The sequence below is a fragment of the Aedes aegypti genome, chromosome 2, assembly GCF_002204515.2.
Source record: "Aedes aegypti strain LVP_AGWG chromosome 2, AaegL5.0 Primary Assembly, whole genome shotgun sequence".
Lineage (NCBI taxonomy): Eukaryota > Metazoa > Arthropoda > Insecta > Diptera > Culicidae > Aedes > Aedes aegypti.
In genome coordinates, this window is record NC_035108.1 from 21355589 (window position 1) to 21383468 (window position 27880).

At 36.7% G+C, this 27880-nt stretch overlaps 1 protein-coding gene across 17 annotated transcripts in view; it reads right to left on the reverse strand.

Moving 5' to 3' along the window:
- Nucleotides 1-27880, reverse strand: part of LOC5571289 (septin-7) — a 293920-nt gene that overhangs the window by 191221 nt on the left and 74819 nt on the right. For 6 of the 17 annotated variants that reach the window (XR_002499424.1, XR_002499425.1, XM_021840162.1 and 3 more), the window contains exon 1: nucleotides 12085-12237. The exons of 4 other annotated variants lie outside the window; for them this stretch is intronic. The gene's annotated coding sequence lies outside the window, so the exon portion shown is untranslated. Of the gene's footprint in view, nucleotides 1-12042; nucleotides 12060-12084; nucleotides 12240-27880 lie in introns of those variants that run through there. 7 more of the 17 variants (XM_021840159.1, XM_021840164.1, XM_021840163.1 and 4 more) reach the window with 6 other exon arrangements.

Genomic DNA, 27880 nt, shown 5'->3' on the forward strand with positions numbered 1-27880 from the left:
AGCCTTAAACCTAGTTTAAGTATATAAGTAAACGTGATTTACGGCTTAAGCGAAGGTGAAGAAATTGTCCCTTAGAGACTTAAAATAGCAACCAAACCGCTTAAAAGAGACCAGCTTCCAGCATTACAATATCCTTTATTTGAACATTTCCATCTATTCCATCGCATCACATTCCCAGTAAGACATAGCTTGCTACTCAGTTTGTTCTCACGGTGTGTTTCGTAGAGCAATTTCAAAACAAAAAAATCGGCATGTGTGAAATTTTGACACAATAAAGCCATGATTCTCCCCTTTCATATGCAACCAAAACGAAAATAATCGGTCGGGGGGTCTAGAACAATATTTTTTTTTTTTTTTTTTTCAATTTGTTTACGGTGTTTGGGATATAGCTTAACCTTAGTAAGGACCTTGGGTCGTTTTCGACCCATTTCAAAATTCAAATCATTGTAACTTTTGATTAAAATAACCTAGCAATTTGACGTTTTTTGACAATTGGGTATTTTTTGTGGGAACATTTATTTTTGCGGAAACAAAAGTTTTGAATGGCCTCTTAGGGAGCTTCCATAAAATAAAAGTTACAAATTGTGACTTAGGGTCGTTTTCGACCCGAAAATTAAAACAGCTCGAAAAAAATCAGTGTGTTGACCGAAATTAGTACTGTTGGGCTGAAATGAAAGGCACACATGTCGATTTTCGGAAACCCATCCGCAGATCCGGAATTGGGTCACTGTGGCCACCGGGAACCTGCTACATCTGAAAAAAGTCCCTTTAGAGACCCTTACTTCGACAACCTGTAGTTTCGCAACCAAACAAGTAGTCTGAAGCGTCCTAATATTGTTGAATAGAGATTTACGTGGACTGTAAATAGAGATCTCAAATCATTTAGTTATTCATACCCGGTTCCGGAAACCCGGAACATCCGAAAAGTAAGTTTTCATCGCAGTTTTGTGTATGTAATTCACATCGGTACTATTCGGTTGATGGATATTTTGTCATAAAATTTATCAATAACAAGGAATCAATTACCGGTGCACATCTCTTGAAAAACTCGGTTCAGTATGGTCCATGCGGAATCGGTACCTGGAGACCCAGAAGGTAGCCAATCTGGACAATTCGATAAAATTACTCGAATTGATGCCAAAAAACCAAATGAATTGTGTCTAACTCATAACGATTTATGATGTTTGAATGTATTTTGCCAAAAGAATTAATTGATGGTTATTCTGGTTCTTTTGGAGCACCGAAATGATCACCGGGAAACCCGTAATATGGGACCACTAAGTTTTGGCACCAAAACTAGGCATGTGACGGCTCAAACTTCATGATTTTGACTTTTCTAATTCAATTATAGCGCCAACTCGAACGTCTTTTGATGGAAGATTAGCATCAAAAGTCGTTCGAGCTGGCGCTTTTATAAGTTTAGAACACAACAAAGCTATAGAAAACATAGTACTTGAGATCTGCTGGATATAAGTAGCAAACAAGTCTGTATGCAATAAAGTTCACCGTTTTTGGCTCCTTTTTTGGTGTAATCAGAGACTTTTATGATTCACCTGATATTTTTGTTAAAGCTTCGTATGATTTCGTTAGCTAGAAAAATCGTAAAGTTACTGAGTAATATTTTTAAGCTGATTAAATGTATTTGTTTTATGAATTAGTATAGAATTCCGTACAACTCTAATGAAACTATGGTTAAACTGAACATTACAGCACTTATTGAGATCGCTGAGCAAAATGTTACGATCGCACGATCAATCTTTCTTTCTTTTTTTTTCTTTTTTGTAATGAATAAAACCTTTCGATGTTTGTATGGATTAATTAGCACTTTTTCTACTATATATTTAAAAAGGAAGTTTATATTCGACAGCTTTATTGTTTATATTCTTATTTACGAGATTTTCAGCCCTAGACTGGCTGTTAATCTGAGAATATTTGTCAGCAATTCTGTTTGTTTTGCCATCGCAAACAAAAGCAATGTACTGTCAATTCACACAATAAACACATGAACAATAGTGTCAACATTGCATTGCTATTGCAATTGGGTTGGAATTATGATTTATGAAATGTTATTTGTGAAATGATATGAAATGTTATATTGCGTCTATCATTGGCACAAATGTGAACTTGTCAATTTCCTAGAATCTACGACATAAGGTCGAAAGGATAAAAGATCTAAGAGGAATAAAGAGGGGATAAAAGGTAAAAATCTTCTTTCAAAAATGATTTAATTTCCCATGATGCAAATCACTTTGATTGTACCCCGTTTGGCATAAAGTCGTTTGGCATAAGGTCGTTTGGCATAAAGCCGATTGGCATAAAGTCGTTTGGCATAATGGTCGTTTGGCATAATGGCCGTTTGGCATAATGGCCGTTTGGCATAATGGTCATTTGGCATAATGGTCGTTTGGCATAATGATTGGCTTAAAATAAATATCGGCATTGTTTAAGCTTTCACCGAGATCAACACCACCGAGCCCATAGCAAAAAATGTTGGTAGGTTCTAAACAAGCGTGGTGTTCGTTCAGAGATTTTCCTAGCTAAGAATTTCAAAAATTATTGTGACATTACACACTTAAATTATTTTACGGATTCCTGTGAAATCTCGACAGCTGAACAGTTCGGTAAAATAAATTAACGGAGTACGGTAAATTTTTACAGTGTTCCGTGAAAAATCACCGGAATCCGTTAAATTCCGACGAAGTTACGGTATTTTATTTCACCGAACTGTTCAGCTGTTGAGATTACGGTGAAATTCACCGTAAGAGCTTAGTGTGTAGAGAGCATTACTCAATTAAACTCGTGACGGGTCTCTACATCTCAGAGTATCTTTGAGCTTGTTGCGATAAACAAATTTGATACAGTAAATTGGCAAAGAAAGTTCGCAGTTATTCATCAAGGGAACGCTCATAGAATATTTCGCTGCAGATCAAGCTCTGTCCCAGTTTGGACGTAACACTCGATGAAATTACTTGATAAAAGAATGGATTTTTTTGCAAAATATCTAAAGCTATAGTCCAAAGATCTATCAGTGAGACTTAATGCAAAAATTGCCTATATACGAGAGCAGATTATTTTTCGTTTAAAATATTTAAGGCTCTAACGCAAAAAAAGTCTGTTCACAGCATAGGTCAAATGAACTATACATCTTTAAAAGAAAATATTTGTTGCGAAACTTTTCAACTGTTCAATGTATATTCTAATTTTGTACATCAAAAACACCGTCTATTATGGAGAGAAGGGAAAATTCGTGATTGAAATAATATTTTTTCAGGCATACCTCGGAAGGAGATCACGCGTTTGCCCAAAAAAAAGTATATGTTGAAAATTGACAAGTTCTAAAGTAATTATCATTCTAACAACACATCTGGCAAGGATTGATAAAATAGTTAACATTTAGGTTTACTAAATAATAAAATTCAAAACAGTATAAACATAAAGAACAGCCTATTTTTAAAAGAAGGCAAAATTTATGATTAAGCCATTACAAGAATGGACGCAAAAAATATTTCATAATAAAACGAAAAGACATAAAAAAGTGCGTACAAAATCATCGAAGTGGTTGTGCTACTTTTCCCCGAATACCATTTCCTCGAATGACTGGTTTCCCCGAAAAGTGGTGACAAGAAAGAACGATAAACATTCAAAAGAAGGAAGTATTCTGTTATTCTCGGCTATACACATGTTCACAAAAATGCTGAGGACGGTAAAACTCGAAAGAACCGCCTATTAAATAAAGAAGGGCGCATATTAGGTGGTCAGTTCGTTCACCACCATTAAATGTATAATGTTACGATAATTATGAGTGCTAAAAACTTTTCGGGGAAATGGGTTAGTCGGGAAAACGGGATATTCGGGGAACTGGCATTCGGGGAACCAACATTTGGGGGAAAGTAGCACAACCCATCGAAGTAACTGCAGTAATCGATTTCTCTTTTCGCTGATAATTTCAGCAGATCAATGTCATCGATTGCCGCCCTTTTGTCAGTTGGAAACAAAAAAATACTTAAAAAATATAGCTCCAAAGAACAGCCTATGCATAAAAGAAGGAGAAATTTATTGAAATTTAAAATCAACAATTTTCATACCTATAATTATGGTTGCATCATATTTTAAAAAAAATAGAACAATTAAAAGGAGAGTAAATTTGTGCTAAATATATAAAAATCTTCAGTGCAAAAATTTGTTCCAATAGCAAAACTCAAAAGAACACACTTAGTTTAAAATGCCGAATCTCGTCTAATTTTAACCGAGATCCGCACAACCGAGTAATCGGCAAACAAATTTCCTGGGATCTCAGCAAATAAGAGCCGAGTTCAGTAAATCATGCTGCGTTGCTAAGCTACCGGACAATTTGTTAGCTGAGTCTCGGTTAAAATCGGGAAACTGAGATTCGCAAAGTCGAGCTCGTGAAAAAAATCTGAGTGTGAAGAATTAATATTTGAAAGAAGGGTAATTTCTGGATAAATAATAAAATACTATTGACAATAACTTTCCTAATATGCTTAAATTTATTCAGGAGCGAATGATTGTTGAATAAAGTGTCATTTTGTATCAATTGACTCCAAAACAAGCCAGATGTCATCAGAAAGATTCAATAGAAAGGTAAAAACGAAAAAATGTGAAATTCTTGGTTTCAGACTCATTATGCCAAACGACTATTATGCCAAACGACCGTTATGCCAAACGACCGTTATGCCAAACGACTTTATGCCAAATGACCATTATGCCAAACGACTTTATGCCAAATGACCTACCACCATCACTTTTGACCTTTTGCATTTTCGACCATTCGTCTTGTCTTCCTTTTGTCTTTCGACTTATTGTCACTTTCGACCTTTTGTCTTTCGATCGCTTTTTTCTAAACCAAGTCAGAAAGATGAATATTGCTCTTGAGTAACAAATAAAAATTGAAAAGAGGTTGTTTACCAAGTTTTAAAAGCAATGCAAATTTCAACAATGGATGAAAGCAAAAGAGAGGCAACTCGAAAATTTAAATTTCGGCCTCGGCCTGTAAATTTTTAGGATGTCTAGAATATAATCTACATGATATTGAGACTAGCTTTTTGCAACATTTTCATCTAAATCCGTTTGAACAGTTCACCTCACTAAAATTTATTAATTTACGGTGCATTTGAAATGATATTACGAACAACAAAATTTCAAAAAAAAAAAAAATTGCGCTAGACCCCCCGATGGATTATTTTCATTTTAGCAGGAAATGAAAGAGGAAGGTCTTGTCTTTCATTGGTCCAAATTTGAGACATGCCGATTTTTTTGTTATAAAGTTACATGAAAAAGACACCGTGTTCTGTGAACCATTTTTACGATTATATCTGAGGGTTTTCTTGTCTATATCAGAGGTGGTAGCAGCTTAGTGTCCAAAATAAGCAATTATAGAACCGTCACCATCCCGATTCATTCAGACCAGTGTTTCTACAGTACCAGTAGAATTTCTCCAGATCCGGTGATTCTTTCTAGAATTTACTCCTAGATAATCGTTTAGAACTATTTAAAGAATTCAACACGTAATTTAAGTAAACCAAATCTACAGAAATCCTTCAAGATTCTTCATTCCTTCTTTATAGAACCTAAGGGTTTTCCACGAGATTGTTCCAAAAGGTTATCCTGTAATTTCTTGTACAAATTTTTCATGAATTATTGCCGATGTTTCTCTATAAATTCATCTAGTGGATCTACCATAAACTTGCCTAGGATTTTCTTTTTTCTTCAATTCTGAACAAAGAGTCATCAACTGAGAGCTTTCTTTTCCATATAATCATTTTTGCAATTGTATAAAAAAAATCCTCGTCCTGGGATTCAAACCCAGGACCTTCAATTATAATTAATGATTTTTTTTCTATTTTCGCAATCTAGAATTATGTCGCAGAGATGAAATTGTCTCTCACACGCACTTTTGTTTAGCTATATGTAACTACAACCTTGAAATGTGCCATTTCCAAGGAATTATATCGAACTTTTCTGTCAATCCAATAAGAATAAATGCTTGGCCTTTCGAGGCATATTCGAATTCCATCACGTACATTATTGGGCACACCAGAAATAACCCCATGACAAAAGCTTCTTTATCACCTCTCCCATCTATACCAATTCGAAGAAGCTACAATAACAATTTCTAATTCACACAACCCACATAGTTTCGGTTGCGACACGTCACAAATCTTTGCCACTTCAAACCCTACCAAGCTGTTATTGTGACTACATATTGCAGTTCGTTTCACCCCCGGGTTTTAATGGCGGCGCAAGTGAAAACAATAATTCAAGCATTGCACAACGCAACGACACCACAAGTACCTACCTATCTACCGCCCGAAGAAGGGAAAACTTTCAATCTTGGGTGGTAAAGTCGTCGGCCGACTCGCCGACATAATGGGGGGAAACAAATCGAAAGAAACCTGCAGTGTGGTTTGTAACCTTGATTTTTTCGCCACATCCGTTCATAGTTTTGCACCGAGTGCGGATTTGGCTGGGGCAGTTTTGTTGATAGGTGCCAAGCCAGTCAAACTTTTTTTTTTGTGTTTTGTGATGACCAAACCGACGACCATCGGTCCCTCAGCAAGTAGCATGCAATTTCTGGGTGTTGGCTCACACGATTGGGGTGTGCTGAAGCGCTCGATTGCAACAATGTAACCGAGGCAAAAATTCTGCACAGCAATATTGTTTGGTTTCGGAACGAAAAAGTTTCAAAATGTTTGAATGCAGTTGGAAATATTTGCCACGACATGCACCGCGTATATAGACGGGTTCCTACCCTTTCCATGTCCGTTCGCAATCCTTGCGTTCCTTGTTCCTGTGCTTCAGATTTAGGTTGGCGTAATTGAGTCACCCGAGAAGTCACACCAATACACAGAGTCGTCGTTCAACATAAGAAACCTCCGCCCCTCCTCGATTGCGACCATGCCGTTCTTACCGTTCTTCCCCTTTATGGATCGACGACGAAGCACGGAAGTGGTCGGTTGTGGAGGCAGGGCTGGTAGCGAGTCACTTTTTCTATCACTTTCAACTGTTTTATTATTATCATCATTAGGTCCATTAAATGATTTGCAAAACTTCGTAGGTGGTACAACACTAGAGCGCTATTTCCCGGTTGTTACCATAGACATGTATTTGGGACAATTCTCTATCTCTTGAACGCAACTTACATATCCTCTAACAATCGAAAATTGTCCTGGCCACGTCCTCGTGGAAGCTGGGGGATTACTTTCAAATTCAGAGAAAAATTATGAAACCGATATTTTTCTAGAAGTTTTAGGTCAATTTTTTTGTTAGGTCAGCTCCCGAACAACTTCATCTATCTATATTTACGATATTTTAGCCATAGGCTAGTTTATCTTGGGACCAACGGCTTTACTTCCCTTCCGAAGGAAGTCGTCACTATAACTTTTAATTCATAAGTGACTAACTCGGGGATGGGCCCATGTGCAACATTGTTTGCTCAAGCACTTTTTATAAAAACGCTTTTTTCGTAGATCAATAATAAAACCTTTCATTCCCACGACTTTGATCGACTATTTCTCTTCGAAAAAAAAAATTGTTTATAAAAAATGCTTGAACAAACAATGTTGTACAAGGGCTATTTTTTTTAAATCAGTTTAAACATTTTTGATGATTTTTCAATAGTAAATTGATTGGCTATCAATAGTATTGAAACAGTTAGTTGACTCTTGGATTGATTGGATCAGTATGGAACCATATACTAAATACTGCTAATAATCTTATTAGATTTGTCTTATTTTCGTCGAAAATCATTGGAGCACTGGATTTACCATGGGATAGAGAGCAGAATGTATTTCATAAATTGTTTCTAATAATGAAGTTCGAAAAACTTCATTCGGAATGCTTGAGAATGTTTCCTTAAAATATATTCCATGAGTTATTACAGGCAGTAATGCATTTTGAACTGAACGCGATCCAAAAATGAACTGAACGCGTTCTAATTTTGCACTTGAAGATTCTGACGCTGCTCACGGGGCCGATCACTTTAAAATGTACAGTGAAGCATAAAACTTAAAAATACTACTTTAGTATTTAATTCATATCACGAACAATGTATGAAACCTTTAATGTCCCTTGACATCTTTAGTAAATCTTTCTGCTTTTAAATTTGTTTTAAATCTGCCATGAAAACAATTTTCCTTTCGCGTTCATTTTTCAACTCTTTTGAGTTCAAATTCTTAAACCAGAGGCGTCGCGTGCCCAAACCAACCACCTGTGCAACAACAGTAACTAGTGGAAGACACTAATTTTCGACCCACTCATCCATTTTTGGCCTACTTTGTATAAAAATCTGAAAATTGGCACAGATTTCTTGTAAGTCGAAAATTAGTACTATTCGCCTTTTTTTTTTTTTGTTTATAACGCCTATTCAAACGGTGAATTGATGATTAACTGAATTTTGCACGTTTCAGTTACAAAACATATCAACAATAACAAAATGTACAGTGGTCACCCTATCATGGGTCACCCACTATTATGGGACATTTCCATTTGAAATGCGTGTGGAACAGAGTGCCTCATAATCGTGACAAGGTGACCCATAATAGTGTGGGCAATGTATCAATGTGCAAATATGCATCCTTGCATTTAGTAAGATAACTGCAGGGATTGATTTTTTACTATTACCAGGTACGGTTTACTTGACTTGAGAATATTTTCAACTGCATATTAATCTCGTGTATCCGGCAGAAATTTAGAAAAAAAAGTAATACCTATGCTCGGCAAGAAAAATCCACGGAATGCGAATAACTGAAAATGTTGTGTTCGCAGTGATAATAAAAATAATCAAATGTTTCAGATTTAGCTAATTTGAAGCATTCGCGTCCTTGAAGAACGAGAAAAAAAATTAAACCTACTTGAATTTTGACGTTGCTTTTGAATTGCGCGCAGATTACCGCCGTCGCTGGATGTGGATTTAAAAAATGAGCGTTGCAATACTTGAATTGTATGAATGCAGTGTAAGAACACATCACGAATGACTTGTACGCTGTCCGTTTAGGTGTCGGGTTAATTCCGTTAAAAAAGTTAATCTTTCTAATACAACAACATAAATGCCACAATAAACTATAGAGTAAACAGATGAGGAATCATCTATTATTAAAATATGGAAATAAGAGCAGTCTACGAAAAAAAAATGCGCTAATTTCATTGATAATACATTTTTCCTGAGCTTTTATCATCTTCCTCAGCTTGTTCAAATCGGCTGGTTGAACGTGTCGAGGGCAACCGATTTCGTATTGCATGAAAGTTAGCATCAAAATTGCACGAATCTTTCGGAAAAAGTTAAACCTTTTCAAGTTCTTTCGTTGAGCGGGTTGTTTCCACACATGTATGCGTTTGAGCGTGTACAGATTATTAAGCTGTGAATGTATGTGGGACCTTAGTTACATGGGATTTGGTTCAACAGTAGCAGTTGAACAGGTTGAACGCACAGTGTTGTGTTTTTCGATGGCATGTCTCTTTAACTTTTGCGCTGCTGTCTTTAGTGAAGCACCACGCTCGTGCTGTGGATATCAAGCGAGCTTTTTACATGATGCGAGAACGCAGCACACTACGCGATCGTTCTTGGCGCCTTGGGGCAATTGCTATGCAACTTTCTATGTAGTGCATATGAACCCACACTCATGCTATTTTAATATTTGTTGAATTAGATTTTCTTTTTTAAATTAGTCGTACGATTTTGATTCAAATGGTCTACCTGTTTAATGAACAGGTTGAACAGCCTGACCAGACGCCTCTGGGTTAAACTGCTCAATGTTCAAGCCTACTTGATCTTTCGTTCAAAAATTTGAACTGGAATGCAAACTGAACGCGTTCAAATGCAACACTGATTACAGGGCTGATAGTAACTTATTGTCTCTAAAATAAAATGTTTGAAGAGCTCATACTTGAAAAAACGAGACCGGACAGAAATCCCATTTTTATTTGTCTTGTCAGTAACGCTTTGGAATGTTTCATTGAGCGCCACAACAGTAATTTTAGAACGCTATAACAGTTTATTTAATGTGAGATTATTACAATTGCAAATAATACAGCACTAAAACAGCCGTTAATCATTCGATAATAGTCTGGAACATGGAATTTTCTCGAACTTTGTATTTCACAAAAGCAAGATAAATTAAATAAATATTTAAAGTTTAAGGATATTATTTTCCACATCGATTTTCATAAGGAAAGGTTCTAGAAAATTCCTGAACATTACACATCAAATTGTTGTCGCATACGAGGCAAATCATCCATCGACATAAAATTTGGATATCATCATCATATTTATAAAATCTTAATACAACAGTTTATTTACATGTTAGACCACTCCAACTGTCATTTCGAAAGACCAGCATATAGGCAGCATCCATTTATTTGAAATTTGCTGAATCCCTCCCCCCTCCGTTACGCTTTTTGTACGAAAATTTTCGAAATTTTGTTTGAGTCGTAACGCTTGGTCCTACTCTCTTCCCACTGTTTGAGCGTTACGAAATTTATGAACGGCGCCATATCGACGAACGCTTCATCAGAATATTCGAGAGCTTTAGGTGGCCTTTTCTTTAGCGTAATGTACCGGAACTTCAGAAATATTTCACAGCAGAAGAAACCGCATTTATGACTGCGATTATTTCAGATTAGAACATTACGACAACTGACTCAATGGAGTATAGTTTGAGCATAAATTTATAGATTTTGCTGTCATATGACCATGCGTGTGTCGATATCGGGTAAACTTATAACCATAACTCTTCTTAGAGCATTTTTACAGTTGTTTATAGATACATTTCTTAACCGAAGCTGCCATTTTGCATTTGAACATAGACATTATCAATCGGTGAAAGGTCGAACAGTTTTTCGCTTCCGAATTTTGTTAGAATGTGACTAGCCATGTAGGGTATGATAGTAATTACATGTCAAAAAAAATAAGTCCAGGGCCGACTCGTAACCTCACTTTCTACCTGTTATACGTCTAATTAAAAAGATAAATGATTGAAATCAACTATTCGGACCATTCTCTACTGTTGAGATACGCATTTGTTGTGAAAATCAAAAAAAAAACCTATATGAAGAACAGGTAGGTTTGAGGTTAGAGAATCGCCACTGAATAAGTCTAATCCATAAACAATATCCTGCACGGATTTTTGAAGGAATTCCTGAAAAACATTATGAAGTAATGATTGGACGAATAACTAAAATAATTGCAGTATAGTTGCTGAATGAATTAATGAGAATCAGAATACCTAAAAATAATTTTGAAAGTGTTTTATGGGGAATCAAATGATTGAATTCATTGGATAATTCCTGAAAGAATTCCTAATAGACTTTTTGTAATAATCCCTGGAGGAACTTTTTGAGAAATGGCTGGTAGAATAGCTTGTAAAATCAACCTTTAAAACCCAAAGCCCATCTCCCCCCACCCCTCGCAATATACAACTTTTATCCTATTTGGTCTCATTTTCTAAAATCTGGTCATCAAAACAACAGTTACAATTTTCGGCACCACTTTTCGCTACCAGCCCTGGATGTGGTGACAATATAAATCAACCTCAAAAAGGATTCTCGTGTGAAATTCTAGTTGTACTGTTGAATTACTAAAATGAATCATAGATAATACGATGGCTGATTCATTGATTGATATTCCACCATTCAAGACCCGATCACTTCAGTCTTGCGTTTCATTATGATCTTGCTGATGATGCACAAAATCTCTCGGAAGAAGCAATATCTGTCAACCAATATCAACAGAAAGCACCAACAAAACTCGGCGATGCCTGGCTGTCACACGAATACAATCACACAAGAAGCGACGTCGACGACGACGACAACGACAGGCGTAGAACACAGAAGCGGCGCTCCCCCCCTTTCGATGATGTGCACGAAGATACAGGCGGGCGAGGCAGCCAGAAGAAAAAAGGAAGAAAAATCTTCCTTCCAGGGGATGATGCGAAAAAAAATCCATCTGCACTTTTCAGCGTCAATTTTCGACACAAAACCGCACCGCTCAGTGGGAAATTTACACGCAAAACATCACTGCACTTGTACCCGTCACTTATCAGCGCTTATTTGCGTCAAAACTTCACTAACCGATCGAGAAAATCCCGAAAACAGCACCCGACGATTCTTGCTTCTTCTTTCCCAAGACTGGAGCACTTTTTTCCCTACAATGGACGACGCGGAGACAGTCACACACGATACCGCTTGATTTGTAGCTCACGACTAAACTGACGAAGCGACGTCGTTCCTCTTCGGGTCGGACTCCAGCCATCCAGCTAGTTTAGCACGACGTCCTTTTTCATTCGAGCGACGAGAGGATTTTTAAATCGTTCATTCATGCTCTTCGCCCGCGCAACAAAATCGCTCGTCGGCGGCGGCATATCGACGCGACGCCACGAATGTGTGGGTGAGCGGTGGTCTAAACTGCCCATAAAGGCATAACTGTCCCATATGGAAAAAGTAGGCATTGAGAAAATGGCACTCAAAGGTTGAAGTTTGCCTGTTCATACAAATATTCATAGTTTTCTAGTTCATTTCTACATACAGTCGCCTCTCCACATCTCGATATCGAAAGGACCATCGAGATAGGGAGAGATCGAGACATAGAACAAATTTTTAACGAGTACTAGATTGAAAATCACTCCGTTGCCAGGAAAATCAAAAACAAACAGATGTCATTTCGTCTTCGCAAATTGTTTTGAATCTCTAAAATCTAGTCTAGTAGCCTTTGATGATGGACGTATCGACATACGGAGAGAAAATTGGGAACGAAAATCACATCGAGATAGGGAGATATCGAGATAAGGAGGATATCGAGATATGGAGAGTGAAAATGTATGCAGATTGAAGGGACCAAAAAAATCATCGACATAGGGAGAGATATCGAGATGTAGAACATCGAGATGTGGAGAGTCGACTGTACCATTTTCATTTAACACAACCACACAGACAACTCATTTTGCTTCTATTGATTATCGAAAAATATAAACTTGAACATAATTCACGTTTTGCAGTTGTTATTTAGGTTGAAAGTTCATATAGAGACTGTTTTGCCTTTATTTTTCAATATGGGACTGCATCAACTTCATATTTTTCCACAACATTTCCAAACAACGTGTGTTAATTTTTATATGCATGGTAAAATATACATCAAAACATGGATGTTGCGACGAAATAATGTGTTGGGCCGAAAATCAATATGGGACAGTTATGCTTTTATGGGCAGTAAAAGTCGCATCAGCGTCGCATCGCGACTGACAGCTGCGGTGTTTTGAGATCACGACAGAGCTGTGCCTACGTGCAGGGGCACACTTTTGGAAGCGAAAGCGCGAGCGTTAGTACAAAAAAAGCGCGCCAATCAGCGCTCGAAGTGGCGGTTTGTAACCGAGAGTCACATGTTTCGTTGTTTGGTGGGCTTCGTGGCCTTGCGGTTAGCGGCGTCAGTCGTTTAGGCGTATTGTGCCACGGGGTGTGGGTTCGATTCCCGCTACAGTCGGTGAAAACTTTTCGTCAAACGAAAAATTCATCGCTAGGCTACTGGGTGTTTCGTGTTGTCCGTTGCCTGATGTTAGTGATCGTTCAGTCTGTGCAGCCCTACGTGCTGAAGACGGTGTAAATTGTCTTTTTAAAAATCAAACTGACGGAACTAAAGATGACTTATGTTTTGAATTCGAAATAAGCCATCCAAACATGGCCATATCCAGTAGCGACCTCATAGGTTGATTCAGGAGTTTCTCATTAAAAAAGATTATGTTAAACCTCCATGAGTCGATGCTCCATTACTCGATTCATGGAACCATACTAAAAATAAAATGTCATGGTTACTATGATGGTCCCCTCGAACAGCTTCCCATAGTATTGCTCTAGGACAGGACTTGTCAGGTACTAGTGCAAATTTGAAACCATTTGCCTGTCAAAAAAGACCATTTTTGATTGGTCGTTTTGGCAAAGGCCTACTTTCACATCGTTGAGTTGGATTGCAACAGGGCACTTTGTTGCTAGGCCGGCCGTGTTGCTAGTTCATAAGTTAGAGTTTTTATTGAAAGTTTGAAAATGTTTCATGAAATCTTTTTACTACAAATCAATCTATATTCGATGTTTGGCTTACCGCATGTAAATCATATAAATCGCATATAAATCAAAAATACTTAATTGAGTGCAGTATAATAGAAATTGTATCAATTTTCACTAAAAATATCGCCGGTTCTGAATCTAACCTACTTTAAAAAAGAAGCTGGCATTCGCTATTGCGCTAAATGAATGAAGCATGCAAGAAACAACCAAAATGTGAGCCTTGATACTTGAATTTGTTCAACTGATTTGCTTAAAAAGGATACTGGTAGCACTGGCTTTTGTATCGTCAAAATTATCGATTGAAAAACAACGGGGCAGTCCTTGTTGAGCTGTCACGTCCTGTCCTAGGTATTGCTGTTCCATGACTCGATATTTCCATGAGTCGATGGGGTTCTATACCATTTCCCGGAAAGACATTTCCCGGAAATCATTTCCCGGATACCCCATTTCCCGGAAAGACATTTCCCAGAATGACCCATTTCCCGGAAAGATATTCAAGTATCACTAAAATAATGACCGTCAATGAAATCTATTCAACTTTTTTTTTCAGTTAGTAAGTGAGGTTAAGGTTTGGGCTAGATGTTTTATTAGATCGAGCATTTTTATGGGTAGGATTTTTTTTCCAAACAATCCGGTGCAATCTTAGTTTAGTCTATGTATATATCATATAGACAAACTACTATGGTACTATGTACAGTCAGCGTTGAACTTTTCGGCCGATCTATTTTCGTGTTGTTCTGGTAGAGTTATTATTGTCCATACTATTTATATTTTCATTGGACAATTGTCCATCTTTCGCTGTTTGGCCATTTGGCCGAATGGATCGTTTGGTCGAATGCCGTTTGGCCGAATAAAGAACAAAAAAAAACATTTAATATTTTCAACGCTTATGTGTAGGATTTATAAATGTTGCCCTGATCTACCAGTCAACTTATCAATTTATATGATATGGTGGATCGCTATATATGAGCTCCAAGAGAATACATAAAATTATCCGTTCATTCAGGACGAAGTTGTGAAGTTTATGGTTGGTTCGTCTCTGGGCTACCAACGGTGTGCTCGGGTTTGCATAGTTTTTGATAGTTTCATAATAATTTTTCCCTTCTTTTAAACATAGGCTATTCTTTCAACTTGTACTGGTTTCATTACTATTGGCAAAAATTTAGCTTATATTTTAAATGGGATCTTTAAATCATTTATATTTATACTGATATAATAATTGTTTGCATAACACTAGCTTAAATTTTCATAAGAGATTTTTCCTTCTTTTGATCATAGGCTGTTCTTTCATATTTTAATAATTTTCATAGTTAATAGAACTAAGGCTTATGATAAGTTTATAGTCCTAATAAAAATTATACCGAACGACTCGCTGAACACTTACGTTAAAGAGGCTAACTGTTTCTCCGTTGTGAAAAGAAGAAGCTAAACTTGTGGTTGCTAGAAATTATTTAGTTTACTAAGTACTATCAGAAGGATTGAAGCAAATCGATGCTACAGAAAGACGAATAAGTCGTAAACTGGAGTATGAGTCGATGGTCCCTTCAATATCGACTCATGGAGGTTTCACTGTAACACTAAAGAGCTGTATATCAATGATGATTTATACTTCTTTCGGAATAAACTGTTCTTTGAAATTCATTACAAATGTATGCTAACTGTAGTTCATTATTGTTTTCAATATCGGCCAAACGGCATTCGGCCAAATGACCCTTTCGTCCAAATGGCGTTCGGTCAAACGGCATTCGGCCAAATGACCCGGAACCCTTCTTTCATACATACACTGAGAAAAATTCACACGTTTGATCCATGTGCTTAAAATTATGGATCGATTCATGAACGTCTATATCATTTGTTGTGATTTTCTTACAAACCTCGTGTGTGTTACACATTCAATTCTTTAGTTTTGCGTCATGGACCAATTCATCAACCGACAACATGAATTCCATAATTTTCCACATAAGTTCCTGAAGCTTTCCATTTCAAATTCGTGTGTGTCAACCTATGGGTGCATAGATCATCATCCAACATGGATTCAGTGTGTTTAACTTATGGTTACCTTGTGTCATGCTCATCATATTCAAGTTGGTCGATTTGAAATCGATGAGCTTGTTGTCGATTTCCGTGTTCCAAATTTCTAAATTGTTAGTGATCAAGCCATAGTGAACTAAATTACCGTCGGACCTCGTGTCGAACGACAGTCATCATCATGTTCCAAATAAAAGAGGCAAATTCTGAAGCTGAAAGTGTTAGAGGAAAATTTTCGGATTCGTTTTTCTTTCAATTAGTGAAGATATCCGAGTGAATATAATGAGTTCATTCTAATTTTCTATAAATGAAATGTATTACTTCCAGCATTGGATATAATGTATGGTGTTAGAGAATCGAATTCCACTAACAGATTTTCCTTGCTTTCAGCTTCGAATAAAATGAAATATGCTAATCCTGGGCTTCCCAAAATATGGATTTGCGGCGCCACGCTTGTTGCTGACTCACTTGCTTGAAAAAAAAAAACATTCAAGTGAGCTTGCGACAAGCAGAGGAGCCTCGAATCCATATTTTTGGGAGCAAGAGTTCTTCTACCAAATTTCTTCTTTCAGTCTCATGACATTCATGTTCTATCACACATAACTATCTAAAGCCACTACATTTCGAATTCAATAAGCAAATCAGTTGGTTTTCATGATTTAATATTTAGACATTCATGTTTGTTTCACATGACAACCTAATGTTGATACACATGTTATTATACCGTGAAGTCAATTACGAAATCCATATGGCTACCACACTCAAATCATGTGGTTTTCCTCTTTGCGCAAATCTAAAAGTAAAACACACGACCTTGACGTGTAGATTTTTCTCAGTGTAGGCTGTTCTTTTAAGTTGTGTCATGAAAACAAATGTCAATGCTCAGACTGATAAACAAATACATCATCATGAATTCCAATTATAGCTACTGCCATTTGCATAGATAATCACCCTTCTTTTGAGCAATTGTCGTTCTTCCGAAATATACCGACAGAAAAATGTTTGGCGAGAAGGCTGCTAATATTGAACATCATAAATTTTCCCTTCTTTCAAACTAAGGTTATTCTGTTGAGTCATTGATTTATACACAAATTATTTCACGCTAAAACTAGACATATTTGACCAAACCCCCCCTTGTCAATTTAGTAAGGTTTGTGATGCTTCCCACAACTTCTTCTCCACCTTCGGAATGAGATATTAGCATAAACTTTATCCTGTTATGTGGGTTTTTAATTAATATCATCTTCTTCTTTTTTTCTGACATGACGTTCTAACTGGGACAATGTCTGCTTATCGATTCCATGTGCATATTAGTTCTACCACAGTAATCAACTGATATTTTTCGCCAATTGACGAAGAAATTCTATACCCTCGAAAATAGAAGAATTTGCCAACCCGAAAAGATTCTCAAGATTTGAGAACAAAAAATCGAGTCAAAGACCTTGGGCGCTTTCATCTTTCATAAGAAAAATAGGTATGAATTTTGATAGTCCAGTTCGCTTCGTGTAGGGTTCTTGTAAGCCCTTCAGTTCTGGCAGTTCTATCGCAAAACAAAATCCGCGAAAGTTTATTATTGGTGCATTCCGGGAAGTGGCATTCCGGGAAATGGGTCATTCCGGGAAATGGATTCTGGGAAACGGCATACCGGGAAATGGTTTTGCGGGAAATGTCATAGAATCGTCGATGGTCCCTTCAATATCGACTCATGGAGGGTTGACTGCAAATAAAACATCCGCACCCTTTTTGCATGAAATGTTAGAATATGAATTTCTTCAGGCAGCTCCCAAGCATTTATCTAATGAATCCGACGGAAAAACGCCCTGGAAAATGTTTAAAAATTCCGGTGGAGGTTTTTGTAAGATTTATTTCAATTTATTCTCCGGGTAACTTGAATTCTTCCAGAAACTCTTCAATGTGCTCTAACCTTGATTGTTTTAAAGGCACAGTACATGAGCTCATAAGCTTCATACTAATAATTGTTGCAGAGAATCCTCCATAAACCACTCAATTTTTTATATTTTATTTCTGGATTTCACTAACTTCAACTTCAACAAGTTTTAAATTCAATATCAAAACGGATGCCTTCGAATATTTCCTCTTGAATTCCTTCAGGAAACACACCAGAAATTCCTCTAAGGGTTGGTTCAGGGATACAGTCAGAAATAAATTTTACATTTTTTAAGGAATTGTTTAACTTTTTCTTGGGATATTTCTTAAGACGTTACTCCTGGTAGTTTTCCGGGACTCGGACGAATTTTTTCCAGTAATTCCAACAAAGAAGAGTTCTATCAGAGATATTTATGAGAAAAACTCGAAAATTTTTAGTATTCCATTCCGAAATTCCTGAAATCTATTAAGGTATAATCTGAAAAAAAAAATCTTACAGGATTTCATCCAAATATTTCTAAATAAATTTTCTCAAGAATGCTCCGAAAATCCATCCAGTTGTTTCTAGAGAGATTACTTTTGGAATTTATTTAGGAAATTAAACAGATTCCATTCAAGAAATTTCCTCCAAGAAATGCTTTAGAAAATTCAAAGATTTTTTTCTAATATATTTAGCAAAAATAATATGTTGAGAGATATCTTTTGAATCATGCAGGAATTCAAAGAGAAATGATTGTTAAACTTGAAGGAGGCATTAGAAGAAGTTCCGGATAAATCTCCGAAATTATTCCTAATGTATCTTTACCAGAATTCCTGTTTGAAAATTTGGACGATTCCTGAGAAACATCACTAAACTTTTGATATGGGAAATCGATTACAAATGTTGAAAACATATCTAATGATAAGTAAATGAGAAACCGAATTAATATTAGTGAGCCGGATCCTATTCTTAGCACTTTTGATATAATGTTTTGAAAGCTACTGAGCTCATATTAAGCCACAATATGCGTCGTACTGAAATGCTTCTTATTGCAAAGTTTCAGAAAGTTCGGCCAAGAAAAACCCCCGATGCCAAAGTGAATCATGGAAGTGCCCAAGTAGCTCTGCACTCTATACCATTTGATTCCACTAGAGTTTGTATCCTTACGCGTATTTCGACCTCAACTGTAAGGCCGTCTTCAGTGTCGTGTACTAGACTCTACACTAGTGGAAAGTAATGGTATAGTACTAATTCGGTTTCCACTAAACAGCTCGATGATTTATCATTATATTTAATGATATCTCCCAGATTAGCCTGGAGAAATTTCTGCAGGAATGCGGGAACAACTATAGAATAATACTGAAAAACATACAGGAAGTATTCGTATAGAACTTCTTATGAACGGAGGTATTCTGCCAACTGGTTTGAAAAAGCTCAAAAGGTATTTCTGAAGAAATTCCTAGGACACTATTTAAAGGCTGTTTATGGCAAATTACTTTGAAGAACCCCTGGAGCAATTTCTTGAATAATCTGTGTTTAAAATAATATTGTAGCTAGCGATTAATTATCGAATCCTTGAAAACTGCTTAGCATAATTCCTGTAGGAATCCTTCAACTATCTAAGCAGTTTCTAGTGGAATTGCTCAGAATAATCATAAATAGTTAAGTGTGGTGTAAATTCTTAAAAATTCAAGAACAGATTTTTTTTTAAGAATATCTGGACGAGCTCTTTGACCCTAAAAGGTATAATAAACAAGTTTTTATTAATCTGAAGTTGATTTCATTTATGATTTCCAGAGAAAATATCAAGAAAAGGGATTTTTGGAGACAACCTTAAAAGAATTTATTAATCTCAAGTGAGTTATGAGTAGCAATTTGTAAAGGAATGTTTTTGGAATAACTAAATATGTATAAAGAAAATTTTACTAGGAATAAAAAAAAAACTTATGAATCCTAAGAATATACCTTTTAGTTTAAGGCAGAGATACATTCAAAAAAAAAAATACCTTGGAGTATTGACGGCGACACGTTGGAGAAATTAGATTTACTTCGACGAAAGATTTCTAGAAATAAACCCTGGGGTAATTATTGGAGAAATCACTTGAAAATTCTAAAGAAAAACATCTAGAGGAATCCCTGAAGAAGGATAATTTTGGAGCGAATAACAACACCGAATGCTAATCAGAGTTTGTACGAAAATCGTGGAACGCATGTCAAAATCGTAGAATTTCCGATACGACGTCATTTTTTTAAGAAACCCTCAGAATATTTTGTTGAAATCCCACAATCCTTGAGCATATCCCAGCTAACCATCAAGCACTAAAATAAGTCGCGCGAAAGACTGCTTACAGCATTAGACCTGCTTGCTGCCCTATTGAAGCAGTTGCGTGGACAACTTTTGTTTCCTAGCAATCTAAATGCTGTTTCCTTGCTGTTCGAATGCAATGAACGAGTAGTGTAGATTATGTGTTACTCATTTGACTTCACTTGTTGTCTCTCTCATACTCCCGTTCATACATACACACCAAAATTTTATTGCTGGAAACCAGCAAAATTTTGCTGATTTTTTAGGTGCTGTAAATTCAGCAATCCTTCCAGCAAATAATTTATTGCTGAACTTACAGCAACCCGATTTGACAATTCGTTTGCTGGTTATCAGTAATATTTTCGTTCCGGGAGATTCGGCTTTTGCTGATCATTCAGCAAATTGATAAAATCAATGTATTTTTGTTTTTTACATAGTTTTCATCAAAACATTGAATTTAAACGCCAGTTAAACTTTTCCGTCGTGCATTTCAGACACTTCATATTGTTTTCAACTTATTAATAAAGTAATACATTTGCCGGCTGCTAAAAAAATGTGTTGTCCTGAAGCCATTTCAGCAATTCATTTCGCTGGAAGGAGAAATGAAAATTTGGTGTGTAGCAAACATGATTGCCGCGAAGAAAATCAGGCAGAGCGAAGTAATACTATGCTTCATTGAAAGAAGTGCAATAGAACCACAATGTCATTAGCTAATTTTAATGACATGAATGAAGCAAATGATTTGGATAGGAATCTAATTTACCTATATAAATTTCAGATTTATCGGGCACTGGTTTTATTTTTTCACCCTGTCCTTTGGTTCAGAAAGGGGTACGGGCGCGTTCTGCCAACTCGGTCGAGGCAGATTTCTTGTGTGAACAAGTTACAACATGGACGTTCTAAAGTGCCAGAATGAAGTGTTGTGCTTGTGGGGAGCACTTGAAGATGGGATGGAAGGTCATTACTTCGCGTTTGTGCTTTACTTCTGCTTATCTATAAAGTTATATGCAATAACCGACCCTTAGCTTAACTATTAAAATTAACAGTTGCAAATACAATAATCGTTTGAGCTTACTAACATGTCTTTGCGTTAATTATATCATAATGATCTTTTATCTCATCCGTCGAACCATTCTGAATGGCCGTTGTGAGAATATCACCAAGAACTTCTCACATGCAATAAAGCTGGATTGTCATACATTGAAACATCAAGGTTCTCGCTCTTTCGGATTCATTTTTTGTTGTTTATCATTAGTTTCAAAGATTGTTATCGTGGGAATCCAAAGAGCGAAATTTTGTATGACTTCAATGTAGGCCAATACTGCTATAAAGCATGTAACAATCACTAACATTCCTTCTCTCTTTATCCTTGTTTTCATATCTAACCCGCTTCGAGGAATAATTCAACGGAGAGGAAAGGCATCTCTTATCATGGCAGCGTAATGGCCGAGAAAACTTCGGTTTGCGATCGCAGCTCTCCATCCTCGGTTCTGTCCCACGCTCGCCAAATCGATACGCACTTGATCCGCCCACCAAGCTCGCTGCACTCCACGCCTTTGTTAAGTATAAAGTTTCTGTAATCATTGAATACTAATTGAAAGGTAAATCAAATGAACTTATTATTTAACTAATAACAAATTTGTTCCACAGAGCGATTTACAAAACACCACACAAAATCCCTCCTTTCACATATCCTTAGGCAAAACACTTCACTACCGTTACTTGTATGACTGATTCATGTTCTTTCGACCTTGCATCATTCATACGTGTAGGGGAAGTCTAGAGTAAAAGCAAAACTTAAAGAACCTTCTGGTCAAAGATGTTGCGTTGCCTACTTCCCAAACTCCAATTCCCCCGGTGTATTATGGACGGTATGAGTTTTCAAACTTATGCTGGAGACTTGGTCCCTGACCCCCTTGTACATCAATAAAATAAAATAAAAAATAAATTTCAGATTTATCGGGCACTGGTTTTATTTTTTCAGAAATTACCGCAACGTATCTGCTCGTTGGTAGCCAATTGGGTGAACTTTTGAGCAGAACGTACCTTATGTAGGATATAAAATCAGTGCTCGGAACAACATCAGCTGTAGCCGAGCTTGCAGCGTGGAGCCTCACCATCGGAAATCACCAAAAATGATTCACGAACCATTCCTGGAGGCGTTACATATTTCGACAGCGACAATCAACATTTCTGAAGGTGCAGCATTGAAGAAGCACGTTATTTCACCAAAACCTGCTCTGAAACAGCACTATCAACAGCTATACGATTTAAGAGCATTAATTTATTTGCCTTGAAAGCGCGTATAATGCTGAACGAATGCAGTTTTAAGTGCTGGTTGGTTACTTGGGTATTATAGAACGCCTATCAGGTCTCAGGGTCCGCACCGAAATCCCAGAACACTCACCGAAATCTAAGGATTTCAGGCGTTGCAGAATTCGCTCTCATTTGAGAATGAAGCACGATCAAAGCAAGCAAAGAAAAACATCCCATCTGTTGCGGTCCACGATCGCCATTGTATCGCAAGGTGTAACAAGTCTGATAAATGGAAGCAGCGAGCCCAGCGCCCCAACGAGAGAGCGATGATAAAATCCATTTTTCTCGCTTGTTTACCGTTGGGGATAGGTGTTTTTCTTTACTGGCACGATAAACAATCCACGAACTTCCAATAACAACAGTGTCCCCCTGGCTTGGAGCATGTTTAGAGGGGTTTTATCATGCACTACTATCCCCCCAATCTGATCAAACTTGTAGCAGTATACGATAAACAGTCTCTCATAATGTGCAGCATGTTATGATAGTTACAGAGAGCGATACGTGAGAGATTCTCTCAATTTTCTCAGGATTCAATCCCTGAAGGATTTATATCAAAATACTCTGTTGGGTCTCTCTGTTGGGATTCTTTCTGGAAATTCTGCGAATATTCTACCCAAGAACTTTGGAGGTTCAGCAAATATTCAGGTATGGCTTAAGAAAATCTTACAAAGAATTTGAAGACTCTGTGTTTCAACAGAAATCAAAAATTGATCATGTCAATAATTTTTTCAGATTTTTTTGTTTATAACAGAAAAATAAAACGCTCTTAAAATGTTTACCATGTATTCTTAACAAATCTCCTAATAATTTGAGTTTTTTTTTCAAAAGTTTCACCAAATTTTATCAGTCAACTCTCCCAAACTCGATATTGAAGGAACTATCGAGTTTGGGCGATATCGAGATACAGAACACATATTTTTCAAATTTTGTATTTTTTGTAAATTTTACAAAATACAGTGGGATTTTGTTTTTGGAAACAAAGTCGAAATTTTCAGTTGCCAAAATCGGAACCCATTTTTTAATATTATTTTTCACCTATTATTTTCGAAAACATCATCAGAATGTTATTACATCATCCTTATGGAATCATAAGGCATCGGGACATCGGAACGGTTCTGTTCGAAGCAGATTTCCGGAGGGGTGGACTATGCTATGAATCTATAACCTCGTAATGCTGATTGTGGCAAACGTTCTACATAGTTTTTATCGCTTCAATGATTTTTTAAAAACTTTATCTACGCTATTTGTATATGGGGGTCATGTAAAATCAATAATCGCATAAGTGACCATTGTTCAAGAATTGGACTTTTCCTTGAAACTTTGTAAGAATAAAAAACAAAAAGAAATGTATTACCGTATTCTGAAAAAGAATCTTGATAAGAATCCGCAGGATCCCGCTTAGAATTCCCAGGATCTCGCTTAGGGTTTCGCCTCGATATTGCTGAAAATTCTCAGGTCTCCAATGATGATTTTCAAAAATTCATTATTCTTCGGCCACCATTATCACTGGTATTCCTCAGGAAACCACCTTTTCAAAATCTACAACATTTCGCCAGAACTACACAAAACACCACTAGAAATCCATTATCTCGCTAGGATTTCACAGTACGCCCTAGAAATCTTAAGAGTTTCTTAGGCATCAGATATTGGACATAATCTTCAATTATACATTCTCAGGATTCCGTAAAAACCCTCAGTGTCCGTTAGGAATATGCCCAAGTAGCAAAGTTAATTTTATGCTATTCTTGAAGTATTTTCTTACACCAATTCTATAAAACTATAAATAAAACCAGTAATTCTATAAACCTACACTAACCCAACGATAAACCTCTCATAAGACTAAAGTGGCCCATACTAGAGACGGTGTTGGAGAGCAGCTGTCAAGTATCTCTTAAAACTTGTAATCATGCACTTATGACAATCTTCAACACTTCAATAAACTTTCCACAAGTAGTTCTCAAGACAAGTTAAACTCGCAATATGTTTATCATGTTGGTTTGGCTAACGAATTTATAAATTCTTGTTCATAAAATTATCAATCAATAATAAAGCAAAATGCAAAACATCTGTGATGATAACTTTTCGTATTTTTTTTTCGATACCTACCTGTGTTTTCGGTTGTCACGCTTATTACATCGTGAATATCATGCATAAAACACCCGAAACACACAATGCGCCTCGCTGACTAAAACACAAAATATCGATATTTTATGACAGGCATACTTCACACCAGCCGTAAACTTAAGTTTGTCGAAAAATACACACTAAATTTTCATCAAAAAATTGCCCAAAACCGGATTAATTGTAATATACTCAAAAATCGCAGTTTTTCGCAACATTAAGTGGAAATGTAAAATTTTGGTCACAGTTTTCACACTACAGGTCAGACTCGATTATCCGGAGTATCAATTTTTTTTTCACTCCGGATAATCGAATCACTAAGAAAAAAAATTTTATCTTTGATAAAAGAACTTAAATGTTATCTTTTTTTCGTTATTTTATTTATATGATGCGGTGGCTTAAATATGTTCTAAACTGCAAAACCATTCATATTGTATATTGCAATACCACATTATCTCAGATTTATGCATAAAAATTGAAAAACAAGAACATCAAAAAATAAATTCCGGAAGATCGAGTCTAAAAAATCCGGATAATCGAATCCCGGATAATCGAGTCCCCGGATAATCGAGTCCCCGGATAATCGAGTCCGACCTGTATCAGACAAATTTAACTTTATTAGAAGATTATATGTGGATTTTAGGCAGGCGCCCCGATAGCCGTAGCGCTAAACGCGCAGCTATGACCAAGCTGAGGGTCGTGGGTTCGAATCCCATCGGTCGAGGATCTTTTCGGGTTAGAAGTTTTCTCGACTTCCCAGGGCATAGAGTATCTTCGTACCTGCCACACGTTGTACACATACAACAATGGTCATTGGCATAGTAAGCTCTCAGTTAATAACTGTGGAAGTGCTCATAAGAACACTAAGCTGAGAAGCAGGCTCTGTCCCAGTAGGGACGTAACGCCAGAAAGAAGAAGATGTGGATTTTAGGCAATTTGCAATTTTTTCCGTGATTTTATACATGGGTCGAACTTTTGCCCCACTATGGGCCAAAAATTGTTTTCAAGCATTTATGTAAAAACTAATACACCTCAAATCAACCTTATGATAGGCCTAGAAACGCCCTCACATAAAATATTGAAAAAGATGTTATCCTTAATTGGTTCCAACAACGAAAGTTTGATCAAAAATTACAATATTCACGTCGAAAAACAACAAATAGCCATAACTTTTCCAAATCTCAATCGATTTTTATGATATTTGGAGTGAAAGTCTCTTACTTGAATAGTATTCGAACCATCATGACATTTATGATATTTGTTTTGAATTGAGCTAGAAATCTAAAAAAAACTCTTACCCCACTCGAACTTTTGCCCCACTTTACTCTAGACATTGTCATGTAACGCCAGAAGAAGAATTATACCAACGTTAAGTGGCAGTTCTTAGTGTACTGTATCACAGCAACTTGTTGCATAAATAACTATAGAAGCATTAAAAAGGCATAAAAATTCTAGACCTTTGCCTAATTTAAATTTTCAAATATCATACAAGTGGATACATTCAACCATATATCTATTATTTGGTCCAATAATATTTTCAATCATTCATTTCAAAACTAGCTTGGATGAAAATGTTATGAAGACTTTCGCGATCAAATCTCCATGCGACCAACTGGCATTTGACTAAACGTCATTAAACCAAATAACCTAAAGTCGAAATTTTTATAGTAAGATATTCGGTTAAAAGCCAAGATTTGGTCGATGGAGTTTACAATGTCGCAATAAATTTATGAGGATGAATGCTGGAGATGATCTTCGAAAAATGCAATTATAAAATTATTCGTTGTAGTAAACCAATTGATTTTGTTTTTTTTTCATAAGCACAGAAAGGTGGAGGAAAAAGGGTTGTTTTTGATCTTTCGTTCGCGACGCTTGCTCCTGCGAGGGTGGGCGATGCGATCAGGATCAATCGCATTTGAAGCATCTTTCGTCTAATGAATAAAACAAAAAATGTCGCGAATCGTTAGTAATGTTTTATCTATTGATCACGTCGAAGAAGACCTGTTCGGTGTACATATCGCGTATAATATCTCGAGACCGATTAAGCGCGAACATATGGTTCGCATTACCAAATATAAGTGACTCTCAAATCCTAACCTTATCCCACTAACATAATATAATTTCCATGACAGCTGTGGAGATGCAGAGGTATACTCGATCTTTGGTTGTCTAACTAACATTCCTTCACTTCACACAGAATGGAAGGACAAAAACTTCTTTGGTGGTCCTCTCTTGCTACACCCACGTCCTGATTTATATAGATCTTTTTGTGACCAAAATTTAAAATACATCACACCCAGAGCAAAGTTTGTAATACCTATAAGGTTGATACACATTCTTCAACATACACACATTTATCGATCTAGAAATACCGCCAATAAAGGCTTCCAACTGCCCCCAGTTCAAATCAATTCCAGGTGATATGAACAATTGTGTACGTTCGATATGGAAAGTGCTTGGTGTTTCCTCCTATCTATTATAATGAAAATTGTACAGATTTGCAGTAAAATTAAAAAAGAACACTCGATAAAGTAAAACATAGAAAACATCTCAACTATACACATATTTATCGAGTCCAGCAACGGAGTTATGCGTACAACTCGACGTGGTGGCCAAGCGCCCCAAAAAAAAAAACTCACAACTCGCTACTAGGCAGTTTGTAATGGCAGAAGCACTCCGGTACCAATTGAATATAGATAGCCGCATTAAATCAAATCAACTGTTCGGCGGGCAGACCGCGGCCGGCAGGTTGTACAGTTAGTGCGTTACATCCATCGATCGGGTTCGGGATGGCCAAGTCGGTCGCGGGGTAATGTTATGTTGCCCCCAGTGTACAAGTGGCGGGAATGCGGGGTGAGACGATGTTTGAATCTGTTTGGCAAATCGCACACTTTTTTCTTCTTTTCACTTTGGGTATCACCGGCGATACTGCGCTATAACTATATTCACTATGGGCGGAAAGGTGGCCAAAAATCGAAAATAATTATTCTGAATTTTTCTTGCTCATTACTCCATATAATATAACCGCAAAATTGATCTATGTGCATAAAAGTACCCTCTTTATCATATTTAAAAGTTTGTCTCGAACTTGTTTTTTAAAAACAAAACATCAAATTGGTATCACAAAACTCATAAATATGACAGAAGTCGACAAAAATATTTTTGTCCGTCAGACT